Source organism: Limulus polyphemus, unplaced genomic scaffold (assembly GCF_000517525.1).
Source record: "Limulus polyphemus unplaced genomic scaffold, Limulus_polyphemus-2.1.2 Scaffold1483, whole genome shotgun sequence".
NCBI classification, from domain to species: Eukaryota; Metazoa; Arthropoda; class Merostomata; order Xiphosura; family Limulidae; genus Limulus; species Limulus polyphemus.
The window spans coordinates 172,839-186,159 of NW_013667093.1; the positions used below are offsets into that span (position 1 = coordinate 172,839).

At 35.0% G+C, this 13,321-nt stretch overlaps 1 long non-coding RNA gene across 9 annotated transcripts in view; it reads left to right on the plus strand.

The window, feature by feature from the left end:
• The first annotated feature begins 8,512 nt into the window (after positions 1–8,512).
• Positions 8,513–13,321, plus strand: part of LOC106463789 — a 58,032-nt gene continuing 53,223 nt past the window's right edge. For 8 of the 9 annotated variants that reach the window (XR_002611563.1, XR_002611566.1, XR_002611561.1 and 5 more), the window contains exon 1: positions 8,513–9,218. This is a non-coding gene — a long non-coding RNA (uncharacterized LOC106463789). Of the gene's footprint in view, positions 9,285–13,321 lie in introns of all 9 variants that reach the window. The other variant, XR_002611564.1, reaches the window with a different exon arrangement.

Consider the following 13,321-nt stretch of genomic DNA (forward strand, 5'->3'; position numbering starts at 1 on the left):
CAGAAGCTCACTATCTCGACAAAATGTAGAATTTACATTCAACTATTTTACTCGCCCTAATACAAATCAGTACACTTTGTTTTTTAATTACCACCCAAATCGAAATAGTTGGGATCTTATGATAAAGAAAGCTTTCAATTGTGAGAATGGAACAAACTGCAAGGGATTGGCGTACTGTGAGGAAATAAATTATTTATTTTGCTCAGTTTGCCTGGCATTTTCTAAGAGTACCGAAACGAATTCGTTCATTGAGGGAATGAAAGACTGGAGGTATATCCATCAGAGACTAGAAGAACACAAAAAAGTGTCGTGCACAGAGCATGTGCAGAAGTTTACTTTTTTGAAGGCCAACAGCGCAGATATCAACAGTTTACTACTTTGTAATCAAATGTCTGTCCACCAAGAACAAGTACAAAAGAAACTGCAAGCACTGGAGCACGTGACAGACATTGTGAAAGTGATAGGCAAGCATGGACTTAACTAACTACAGGAGAAACAAATCCGAGGCTGCATATACTTTAGAGGACATTTATGTAGATCATGGCAATTTTTTGGAGTTTGTTCTGCTTCTTAGCAAGAACGACATTTGTCTGCAAGAACACATAAATGAATGCATAGAAATAAGCAAGACATTGCATTCCTCAGGAGGAAAGGACAGATAATCTTTAATATTTGTTCTCTCTAAAACAACAGTTAATGCAGTTATAGAAACGATTAGGCAACTATTCAGGAGAATGTCGAAAGTGAAGTGAGGGAAGCTGGAATGTTCTCAATAAAAACTGACACAACTCAGGATATCACATGAAAAGATCAGTGCTCAGTTATCGTTTCATATGTAATAAATCACATTCACGAGAAGCTCCTTGCACTGAAGGATTGTGAATCGTCAGCTGGGGAACACTTGCTTCACTTGCTAATGCGGGTTCTGAACTTATGTAAAATTGAAATAAGAAGATGCACTGACGATTCAACTTATGGTGCAGCAAATATGCAACAATAATAATCAGGCGTGTAAAGGCAAAGCATATATAGAATCTCTGCTTAAATACGAGACAGTTCTCACATCTCAAATCTTTATGCGAATATTTGAATTGACATCACCATTGTCAAAATATCTACAAAGAAGTGGAATGGATATCTTAACAGCTCATCACATGGTGTCTGAGGTAGAAGAATACCTTAAAAAGTATGTAAGAGATTTCGATGTTGTTAAGAAAGCTGCAGATAATTTTTTGAGTGGGCAAACGACACACTGCAAGAAATGAAGGTTGTGAACTTGAAGTACAGGCTGTTCTGCCCGAAAAAAATGTTAAGGAAGAGAAAACCATGCCAAGCGAGTCCAGAGAAGATGAAATCATAACTGATGCAATTACAGCCTATAAGATACAAATCCACAACATAATCCTTGACACAATCATCGAGAGCATAGATTGGTGTTTTCTCGATAATATAACCCTCTATGCCGATTTTGCTTGTCTGGACCAAAAAAACTTCTCTGACATAAAATATTGGGGATCTTAGACACCGGATCTACAGGAATTAAGCAGACACTTGCTCAAATTTCATGAAGGAGCCATAGTTGAAAATTTGCGGTCTGAATTAAATAGCCTATCTTTGCACTGACACAAGCTGAAGACATCAGCACTAGACGAATACACTGTCAGCATGGCAAGAGAAATATCTGTGGAAGAGGAAAAGAGAAAAGAATGTAATGACATGGAAATGGAGAGAGTGAATAAAACATGCTAATCATGTAAGAACTGCGCTATTTGTCGATATCAAATTATATGGGGATTCAATTTACTAACTGATGCCTATAATGTGATTGGCCTGGCTTACAAATTCCTATTGGCTCTATCTTTCACACAAGTTGGCTGTGAGAAAAGCTTCTCCAATTTGAAGTCCATCAAGAACAGATTGAGGAACACTATATCTCAGGAACACTTGGAGTCTTTCATGCTGATGGCAACAGCAAAGGACATACTTATGAACTTTCATTTGGATGGAGTAATCAACAGAGTTGTGAAAAGGAGCGAACTCCTGCGATGCCTGCTCATTCTGTAAGGTAAGATCAGATATTTTTTTATCAGTATGGTTTGCTTTTCCCGTATGTGTGCTCTGTACATGGCATTGTAGTGGTTGAGTATGGTGGTGTATAAAGTGAACAATTTCTAGTAAATAATGAATAAGGAATTAAGTTTTATTTAAAATATATTTCTTTGTTTCAGTAATGCATACAGGTTGAGCCCTGTTCAATTGTTTTTGTTTCGTTTTAAAAAATCGTAAAAAAAATAAATGGAAATTTACTACTCCAGATAGGCCTATATACTATAAAATAACTAAGATAGGTGAATAAAAATAAAGTATGTTTAACTATTTACAGTTATTTTTATTAAACATACTTGTACTCAAGCCCCCCAGTAGCACAGCGGTATGTCTGCGGACTTACAACGCTAGAATCCGGGTTTCGATACCCGTGGTGGGCAGAGCACAGATAGCCCATTGTGTAGCTTTGTGCTTAATTACAAATAAACAATAAACCTTGTACTAAAAAAAAACACATATAAACTAAGCACAGTAAAATAATTTGGCACAGAGCCCATAGCTTGAAGTTGGGCCGGTGTTCTTTAAATGTCAGAGCCGAATTGTAATTCCAGTCTGCTACTGCTTACATAAGATCGAATTATTGATACTTCTGGCAATCTTGTTCTCCAACAAGCCAGTGGTGTTCCATTCTCATGTGTGTCAAAGCCTCCAACTTTCTACAGCTGTCATTGAAACTTATATCCTTAGGGAGGAATGATGTACCTCTTGTTCCAGCCACTACGCTGAAAAGAACGTAGTAAGAAAACTGTTATGTTAAACTTATATTCAAGTTTTTCTTCATTACCCATTCAAGCCGTCTCCAGCCATTAGTAGTAAGAAGGAATCTTTAGCTGGTGAATACCTCTAATTTGCAGTACAAAGACTAGGATGATTATCAGCAGAATTTTACCCTCTTTTGTATAGCACCTATAGTGGCAACTTCCTTAAAGTCAAACCAGACTGATCAAAAAATGATGCAACTGATGCAGGTTAAGTTCAGTTTTTGTTTGTTTTATATCATTTTTCATATTGTTAATCAAATTGTAAATAGACAAAAAGAAGTAAATGTAATGTTTAGTGTTTTATTTTTTCATTACATTATGTATCACTGTCAAAGGCTTTATGCTGTTGTTTGTATATTTGCATATGTGTTAAGTTTTTATTTTTGTATTCTTGAAAGGTTTTTAAAGGGTTTTGATATCTTTGTGATGTTATTAGGGACGAGAAAAAGTTAATGCACACCTCAATCAAGGTGCAAATTTAGATTTTATTGATTTTAAAGTTAAAATCAATTGTCGGTTTGGGGAAATGCCTGAAGCAGGAAAGAAAGTGTGATATATTAATGTATCATGTGTTTCTATCTTTTTGTAATATTGTAATATTTATTTTGATTTTGTCACATATTCTGTATATGTGCAAGTTTCTCAAAATATATGGTCGAGAAAGGTGTTAAGTTGATTTTTAGGTGCCTTTGTTCCTTTGTTGTTCTCTAACAGAAAAAGTTGTTCTGCCATAGAGATATAATTTTACTTCAATAATGCGAGTTGTGCAAAAATGTTAACAGCAGTGTCTTCCTGTGGTCACTTAGGTGATATCTCGAAGTTATGTCCTTATCTTTGGGCCCGGCATGGCCAGGTGGTTACGGCGCTCGACTCGCAATCTGAGGGTCGCGGGTTCGAATCCCCGTCACACCAAACATGCTCGCCCTTTCAGCCGTGGGGGCGTTATAATGTGACGGTCAATCCCACTATTCGTTGGTAAAAGAGTAGCCCAAGAGTTGGCGGTGGGTGGTGATGACTAGCTGCCTTCCCTCTAGTCTTACACTACTAAATTAGGGACGGCTAGCGCAGATAGCCCTCGTGTAGCTTTGCGCGAAATTCAAAACAAACAAACCTTATCTTTGTTGGAGTGAGAATGATTACTTTCGTGGATAGTGCTAGTCACTCTGGGTAAATATGACCGTTCTCGTGAACTCAATCTTGAAGGACAGGAAGTTTGATGGTAAAAATTACAATTTGTCATTCCATAAAAGCAAGCTAGTACACACACTGTTGTGGTTTACATTTGTTATAATAACAATAGTTTACTTCATATTTCATTTTGTGGCCAGTCTCAATATTTCATTCAATATCATGACTAAGTTATTTACAGATTTAGAATTACTTTGTAATTGGTATCTTTACCAAATCTCCTGTTATTAAACAGACCTATCCTAATACTTTAAGGTGAACTCTGTTTTACCAGAACATATTATAACTGACTTTCTTCTCTCGAAATGTCTTTTCACCAACCAATCTCTCTGCTATCCTGTCAGATTATTCAAACCGAATGTTTCTTACCTGACGTGAATCGTTGGAATTTAAATAGCAACTAGTACAATCTACCTGACTGGTTATTCTCATGTAACATAATGTAGGTAGTATAATCTTGAAATATCTGGCACACGGGGCCAGTGCCCCGTTTCTATTTGACAATGCTCCGAATCTCCAGTTCATGTTTTGAAAAACCATAATATAAAACCATGATCGATATCATATTGAAATGCTAAAAATTTCCACAAGTTCTAAAATTAAGAAGAAAAGTGGCAAACTTGGCGGCCTTCAGTACAAAGCACAGTGAGGGTGGAACCTTAATCTCGCACAAAAAAGTTGAATCGTCATTGATCAAGCCAGGCTTTTATCTCATTAAGTTGCATTTCTGTGTTGTGCAGTACAGAATGTAATATTGTAGAACAACCTGGAAACACGACGAAAGTTCTTTGATCATAAATAAAGAAGAATTTAAGCAGTCCCCTTTTCAGGTTTCAGACCAGGCAAGGACCAAGACAAAACTTTATATGTGTTTATGTACTTTGTTTCTAGTGAACGAATGTGTTAAGCTCAATTATTATAATCACTACAGTATTGTTCAATGTAACCTATTACCTTGTTTATCATCACTTTAATTATCCAATCAGCTTGTTTGTGAAGATTGCACATTTCTGTATTTGTATTTATAACTGTTATAAATAAATCTGTCCGTATTGGTCTCTTTTGGGACGGGTTGATTGGCTCTCACAGTTGATTCACGCGTGCCAGATCTACATCTTCCCAGCTGTGCATTAATCAAGTTGTGGTGGGTTCGATGAGTGGTTTCAAGAGAAGTGAAAGAACCTTTCTGGTCAAATCTTTGCAGCTTTTCCTTACCGCTCGTGGAGACAAACAGCTATTAAAACAATTTCATGTAAATCCAAAATTAATCAGGAAATCAATAAGCCCAGAGTGGGGCGAAGAGAAATCCAAATTTCTGACAACCCCTGGTTTTAAACCTTGATATTGATGGTGTCAGAGAGGTCTTCTTATCAAGCAAAACGTTTGGCAATTAATTGTATATATTTGTGTCCCTTATTTTCTGATCTCTCGAGTACGAACCATCGAAAATTGGTGCAATTCATACGTATTGTTGGTTAATGCGGAGTTGTGTTGTTAAGTTCGACCTGGATTAGAGTTTTGAATTTTTGTCTGTGCAAAGGTCGTTTCTCCACTATGCTTTTGACATGTTGACGTAAGAGATCTGTTTAATTCTGTACTTTATGAACGATTGATGTGGTATTTCTCGCAATTTGTTTCTAGTTAAACTTTTTCTGAATTTGATATTTGTTTTGTATAATTGTATTATTTGATACGAATTTTTAAGCTCATTTTATTTGTGAAATTTTGAGTTAGCGAGTTTTTTGTTTAGTGAAAGTATTTTAGTGTGCTTTTTTATTTTTTGCTAATTGTTAGTTAGTTGGTTAATAACAGGGTAACGCATAGTGTTGACAAACTAGTGTTGATGAATTAGACGATGGTGTTTACTGTTTAGTAAATTAGGACGTATATTATTATTGAAAAACCGAATTTGAGTTTTTAATCATGCTCATTTCAGTGTTTTGTTAAATGAGCATTTAATTTCGTGCTTAAAAATAACTTTTCTTCTTCATATGGAATGGATATCAGACAACTTTTTACCAGTAAATTTATATCACAGCAACGTCAGCGAGAGAAAACAGGGAATGCAGAACAGATCAATTAGGTGCAAATGAAGGGTCCAGTAAGAAAAAAGAGGCAGAGGCATCAAGTGTTAGGCAATTGATTTTAGTACAACATGTGAGGCAGCCGAGGTTAGCACAGTATCCTTGTGAGTCATTTGGGTAAAAATAAAACGTTTTTTTCAATACCACTGGTTTTCAGAAGCACATGTGGTTGGAATACTCGTTTCAACAAAATATGGATTTTTTTTTGCATGTAAAAACTTCGGTCAAATCACACCAGATGTAACATTGTTGCATTGATTAATAATGGCTTCAAAAACTGATAGGGAGCATTAGATTTCTTTAGGAAGCATGAAAAGGCAATGGTTCATAAAGCAAGCATGCTGGCTTGGGTGGCCTTCAGAGATGGGAAAGTGCACAGCAATATTATGGAACAGTTAAGAGCAGCAAATGAAAATGAGATCAGAGAAAGACAATAGTATTTACAGCGCATTATCGGTATCTTACAATTTCTTGGGAAAGAAGAAATACCATTTAGAGGCCACAATGAAACTGAAGGAAGCCAAACAGGAAAAATTTTGTCGAGTGATTGAATTTACTGACGAAATTTGATCCATTTCTTCAAAATTACAAAGCATTAGCCAATGCTAGCTATACTTCCCTTTCGTCTCGAATGAAGTTATTCAATGCTGTTCAGAACAAGTGACATGCAGCATAGTCAGTGAATGTATATGATAAGGGCAGACAAAGCAAGGGACAAACATAAGGAACAGTTAGCCTGCTGTCTACATTATATTGTTCAAGAAACTAGTTTAGTGAAAGAGTATTTTCTGGGATTCAGCGAATTAAAAGATTTTAATGCAAATACAGTCACTGAATTAATGCAACAATGCAATATGTAGCACAAACATATGATGGTGCAGCTGTCATTAGTAGAATAAGTGGTGATGTTCAAGCTAGGTTTCAGAAATATCACCCAGGAGCTATCTATGTCTATTGTTACGCCCGCCAACTCAAACTGGTGCTCTGTCACACATATGAATCAATGAAAGAAGCTACCAATTTTTAATACATTAGAAAGTGTATACACGTTCTTTAGTACATCGTTAATACACCACCAAAGATTCGGTGATGTCCAAGTGTAACTTGGATTAAAACAAAGCAAACTGGTACAGCTTTTAGACACTTGCTGATCTTGCCAGGTAGGTTCTGTGAATGCGTTGATAACAAACTTCCCAAATATTGTACAACATCTTTCTGAAATTAAGTCTCCAACAGCCGTTGGTCTGTTAGCAAAGCTGCAAAAGTTGCCTACAGTATACTGACTGTTTATGTTCCATTCTCTCCTTAGTACAACAGAGGGCTTCCATTAGCCGCTCCAAAAAGAAAACCTTCACTTGGCAAAAACAGTTGATTTTAGAGAAGCAACATACAGCACTTTAAATAATGTGAGAACAAATGAAAAGACAAAATAAACATATCAAAAACCAATGGTCTTGTGCACCAAAAACGACATTAACATCCAGAAAACAGCAGTACAAAAGAGAAAAAAATGCATGGATGAGTTAGTGGTTGAAACTGCAAGTGGCATACATGAGGATGTCAGCACACCAGATAATACGAGGACAAAATTATTTTATCCTTGTTTAGATTGTATGCATTTTGAACTTAACCAACGCTTCTCTGGGATTAATTTAGAGCTAATGATGAGAATCCGAGTATGCAGTCTGCTCTAACGGAGCTTCTTCTCTATAGAAGACATAATCACGCTTGCTAAACACTGCAAAACAGACCTAAAGCCCAAAGTCGCACAGTCGATCCTTTTTTTTTTGGCAGCACCTTTTTTTTTTCACACTTAAGGCGTGTTTGATTAGATCTGACTCACCAGAAAAGGGCGCTGGACACGCTGCTGACGTCTGCACTCTTCCACAGGGTACACTATTCGAGTAATACCTTCAACGAGACCCCAGTGGCACAGTGGTATGTCTGCGGACTTACAATGCTATGTTACGACAGCAGAAGTCAAATGACCCTGGTGACACGTGATGAATTTCTCGAATGACCATGAATGAACGGGGAGGCCCAAGTGTATTCTAGACGTCCCTTTCTTTAGTATATAAGCCTGGCAGAGAAAGCCTGCGTTGATGAATGAAGAGAGTTCCGGGTAATTTACGATTCTGTTTCGAGCTAGTGTGTGTTTTCGAGACTGTGAATCGCTGTGATTTATAGCGTGTATTATAAAAGTAGTGAAGTTTAAAGTGACGAGAAACGTACTGATTGTGAAATTACCGTGTACTACAACTTTGTATCGAGAAAGAATAAACTAGTTTAATCAAGAAAGGACTTGTATCGCTGAAGATCTTCGGAAATAATTTCTACTGGAAATTAACAAACAAGTTGATACGTAACAGCTAGAAACCGGGTTTTGATACCCGTGGTGGGCAGAGCACAGATAGCCCGATATGTAGCTTTGTGCCTAAATTACATACAACAAATATTCAATGGAGAAAACAGGTATTATCTTCAAAGAAGAAGAAAGACACCTTGGACGAAGTCAACTTCAGTGGATTTCTGGACCATGTATTAAGGGAAACTGCATACGCTTAGAATAAACAGAAAACATTGAAAATGTTTACATTAAAATGAGAAGGTAGAAAATGCATGGTATTGCTGTATAGCACAATAAGTCTTATAACCTACTTGTTAGTTATAAGTTTACCTGAGAATACCACAAGAGTTTTCCGTAAATATGGAAATCTATTTTCTAATGGTCGTTATAACAACGTCTTGATTCATAAAAAAACCTCAAAATCTCAAATAAATGCGACCAAAGTAATTAAGCTTAAGTGAAATGTGGAATAACGGATGCAGTAAAAGCAAAAGATTTTATTTAATTATCAATTCAGGTCAAGACTCTTCCCCCAACCAGTGCTAGAATGAAATTCATGTGTCACTTTTTTCTTTCCTTGTTGTGTCAGGTTTTCTATACCTGTTGTCAGTATTTTGCAGCTTACTTGCCAATAATATTGATACGATGTAATTTAGTTAGTATGAACGAAAATCGTGTGTTTAAGTACTTAAGAAGAAGTTATGTATTTACAAATTACCTTGCATTTTATTAGTAAGCAGCTTTTTTAGTTTTGTGCTGTAACGCTGTTTTATATTTATTGTTTTGTCTAGTTGTAAGGTAAGTTTAAATATTAAATTAACCTTAAGTTATTTAATTGATACTGATACTAAGTAATAGTAATAACAATATTAGCCACTTATGGAAGTAGGCCTAACAGTAACACAATTACATCATAACTTAAGACGATTTTAATTTGTTAATGTTGGGTTGACGATTGGCTTATAGAATGAGATGCTGTAGGCAGTATTGGAGGCCGGTACTTTAGAAGAGTATAAAATTAAAAGGGTAATTGACTGTTTCCTGTCAAATAAAGGGTAGTTTGAAGTTTTTATTTATTTTCTGAAGGGTGGGTATGAAGAGAGTTGAACGAAGTTGAAGGACTAAAATAAAATGGTCTCTTGTCCGTATGTTAAATTTAAAATTAAAGACTGTTATTGTTAAGAAATATAATAATAGCCTTGATCATGCAGTATTTTAATTATAACTTATTCTAAAATTTATGATTGACAATATAGTTATTAAACTTAAGAAGTTTTGGTTAGAACTTGGAAGTCTGAAACTGAAACTTCATTGTATATATGAGATCATTAGGCTGTTAGTGTTAACTAGTAACAGCGACCATATGAGTTGCCCTAGTTATGCATTTCCTTAGTCAGCTCTTAGAAAGTATCTGAAGCTGCTTAACTTAGCCTTTAAATTTATGATTTTTAAACATTTTCAAGTCATCTATACACTAGATCCTAGTAGGGAAAACAAATTCAGAACTTCAAGTCTATCTTCATAACCTTTAGGTTTCAAATTGGAAATAATTTTATTAGCCTATTGATTAACCAGAGTCTGAACTTTTCCAAACAAATTGAAGCAGAACTTAACCAGATGAGGCTTTACCAAATTTCTATAAAATGTAATGATAGAGATAACTTTCCTACTCATGAACTTTCTATAAATAGATTCTACAGGGTGGGTAAAAAGTCTTGGCTTGTGTTAGAAATTTAGTTTTTGTATTTTAGTAATGATTGTGGCAAAGGAACAATATGAAACAACTGATGTTTTTAAACAAAGAATTGTTGAAAGTTTCTTTAAGGTCACTCCTAATAATATTAGTAATATTCTATGGAAGATTTCACATCACACATGGAGATGTATCATCCTATGTCATGAAAATGAAGACCAACAGACAGATATTTTGGATTATTAATTGAATCTTTTGTTAGTCACTGTCAATATGCAATAAATTATTTCTTTCATGTACATTATCTCTATTTAAGGAGAAGGTACCCACAGTTTTTCCCAACCCTGTAGAATCATATTTACTGTTTACAACACTTCCAAACATTCAGTCAAAATTTTAAGGCTTTTATCAATCATCAAATCCAAATCATTCTTACTATCTGTAACTATTATTTTTCCCACACAAAAAATAAGGTATTTGGAAGTTTCCATATCTGAAATGCATCACTTTCAATCTTTCAAGTGTTTAAACTCATTTTCCAAACATTATCCCATTCAATAAGACTGCACTAAGGAAGAAATTTCCTAAGAATTATCATAACAGTCAGTGTAGTAGCATCAGCAAACTTAGACATCTTCTTTCTCATATTGTAGTCCATATTGACATAGATAATAAACACAAAGGTTCAATGATAAACTCTCTAGGAGACTTGTGTTACTTTTCCCAGTTAGATTGTTATCCATATATAAAAAATATGCAATTTTTACCTTTAAGCTGGTTGTTAAACAGTCTTTTGAAATTTTTCCTCAATTCTTCAAGAATCTAACTTAAAAATAAATATGTTTTGAGGAACCTTATCTAAAGTAGGGAGTTTTGGCAATTTTAAAATAAAAAAAAATCACACACCATTGGATTCCACAGTCACAAATTAGTAGATTTACACTGCAAGTTCAATTATGTAGTTGATAATTAATGAAAAACAATTTAAAACTGTACATGTAAATCGACCTTTCGCAACACATAACCTTCCCATTGGAACAATGTTAAAATGTCAGTGGTTGATATCAAATTATTGCTTTACCTGGTAACCTGAGACTGCATGAAACCTATGTCAAGGCAAGATAAAATGTAGTCCCAGTAAAATCTGTCAATTTCAAACTCGTATATGTGGATTCATATTATATGAATAAATGAAATGAAAATTGTCAACAACCAAATGTTAAAAATGAAGTATGAGCCTACCTATGTACCAATGAAAGTGTAGGAGAGATTTTGTAATCACATTGGTTGTAAACTTGAAACACTGTGATTGACAGATATGTACCAGTTATAAACTCCAGCCGTTCTATGTCATGTCATGACGTAATTGATACATCGTTCATACCACTTTTACCATAGATCAGTGTAGCACATGTTTTATCACTCTAGCCACACTCAATGATATGACACTTATCAAACTGTTGTCAGGACAACATATTGTCTGTTTATGCCCAATGATATGACATAAAGTAAGTAGTTGTCAAGACAAATGCATGATCTGTTTACAATCCCCATTCATCATTTTTTGACATACTTTTGGTTTGACTTAAGCAGACATATGTTAAAAATTTAATCTAAACATTTGCTGGGGTTAACAAATCCTTAATTTTAGTGTTGTAAATTCAAAGATGTATTGATGTCAAACTGGGGGACCTCTTTTTATTCTTTTAGGTTAGACCGTTATGGCATATTGTGGCTCTTGAAATGTTTTGGTTTTAGATAAAAACAAATAGATGGCTCTTCTTCTTTGAAGGGTTGCTGACCACTGACTCAAACCAAAGTAGACCATGAAGAGAGGTATTGTTTGATGTATCACTGATCCTTACTGGATCAGCCAATTTGAACCAACACCCTGATTTGGATTTAACACTTGCTCACTGTTAGCTATCAAATGACAGAAGAAAAGTTTAATGATCCTTGCAAATTGTTTTGATGTTGATTTACAACTAGTGGAAGTACAGTTGGTTTGAAGTAAATCATGCAAACTCAACATGTATTAGAACTGTAGATGTTTTTCATTTGTTGTTTGGTGTACAATAATTAGTACTTTGTTTATTTGCATCTATGATTTCGCACTCACATGTGTCCATGGCCGGGAACTATAATTCTCTGGAAGTCCTTATCTAAAGCCTTCTAGAAATCTAGACATCATACAAATAGCAGGGTCTTTCAAGATTGTCCTTGGACACCCATGCTTGAGGATTAGTTAAAATGAAAACTCACTGTTTATTCTTCAGGAAATCATCAATGCCCCTCTTCAACTCTTGTAAAGTCCCAGTCTCCACCTTTACTGATGGTAATTCATTTTATAAACCAAGCCTAAATACAACTGTCATAGCTAGATCCTAGCCCGTTTCCTCCAAATCTTAAGATTGTGTCATCATGTTCTATTATCTTTAGAATATAACACAAAGAAATTAAAGGCATTTATCATATCAAGCTTCAGGATAATTTTGTAAACTTCAGTAAGATTACCTCTTACCCTTCTTTATTCAAGAGGAATTAAGAAATTTTTCTCTTTCCTTGTAAGATAACCCTTCCATTCCCAGAATTATCCTATTAATCCTCTTCTGAATCCTTTAAAGTAAGTCAGTATCTTAGATAAGGAGATAAAAAATATATACAGTATTTCAGCCTAACTGGTGGCTTGTGTAGAGATCATTACCTGTTTTTACTTGTAATTAGTATGTTTATAAATACACCTTATATTCCTATTAGCATTATTACTAGTGACAAATCACTGCTTTGATGGCTTGAATGATTTATCCATCACTTTGCCAAGATCCTTTTCTTCAGTCACTGAGTTGAGTAGGCTCCCATCTATATCATAATGTATGATCAAAGTTACAGAAAACTGAAAATACATTATGCTGCACTTGTTGTACTCTCCAGCTGTATACATTTGAAGGTCAATTGAATGCCAAACTTCTTCGCCTTTTGTCCCCAGTTCCACATCCTTTAGCTTTGGCCATGGATGCTTTCAGCCGGAATTAGAAGGACCTTTTCCTTTATATATATATATATATATATATATATATATATATATATATATACTACTACTTACTATTCTCGTTCTTCTTACTACTACTACCTACCTACTACT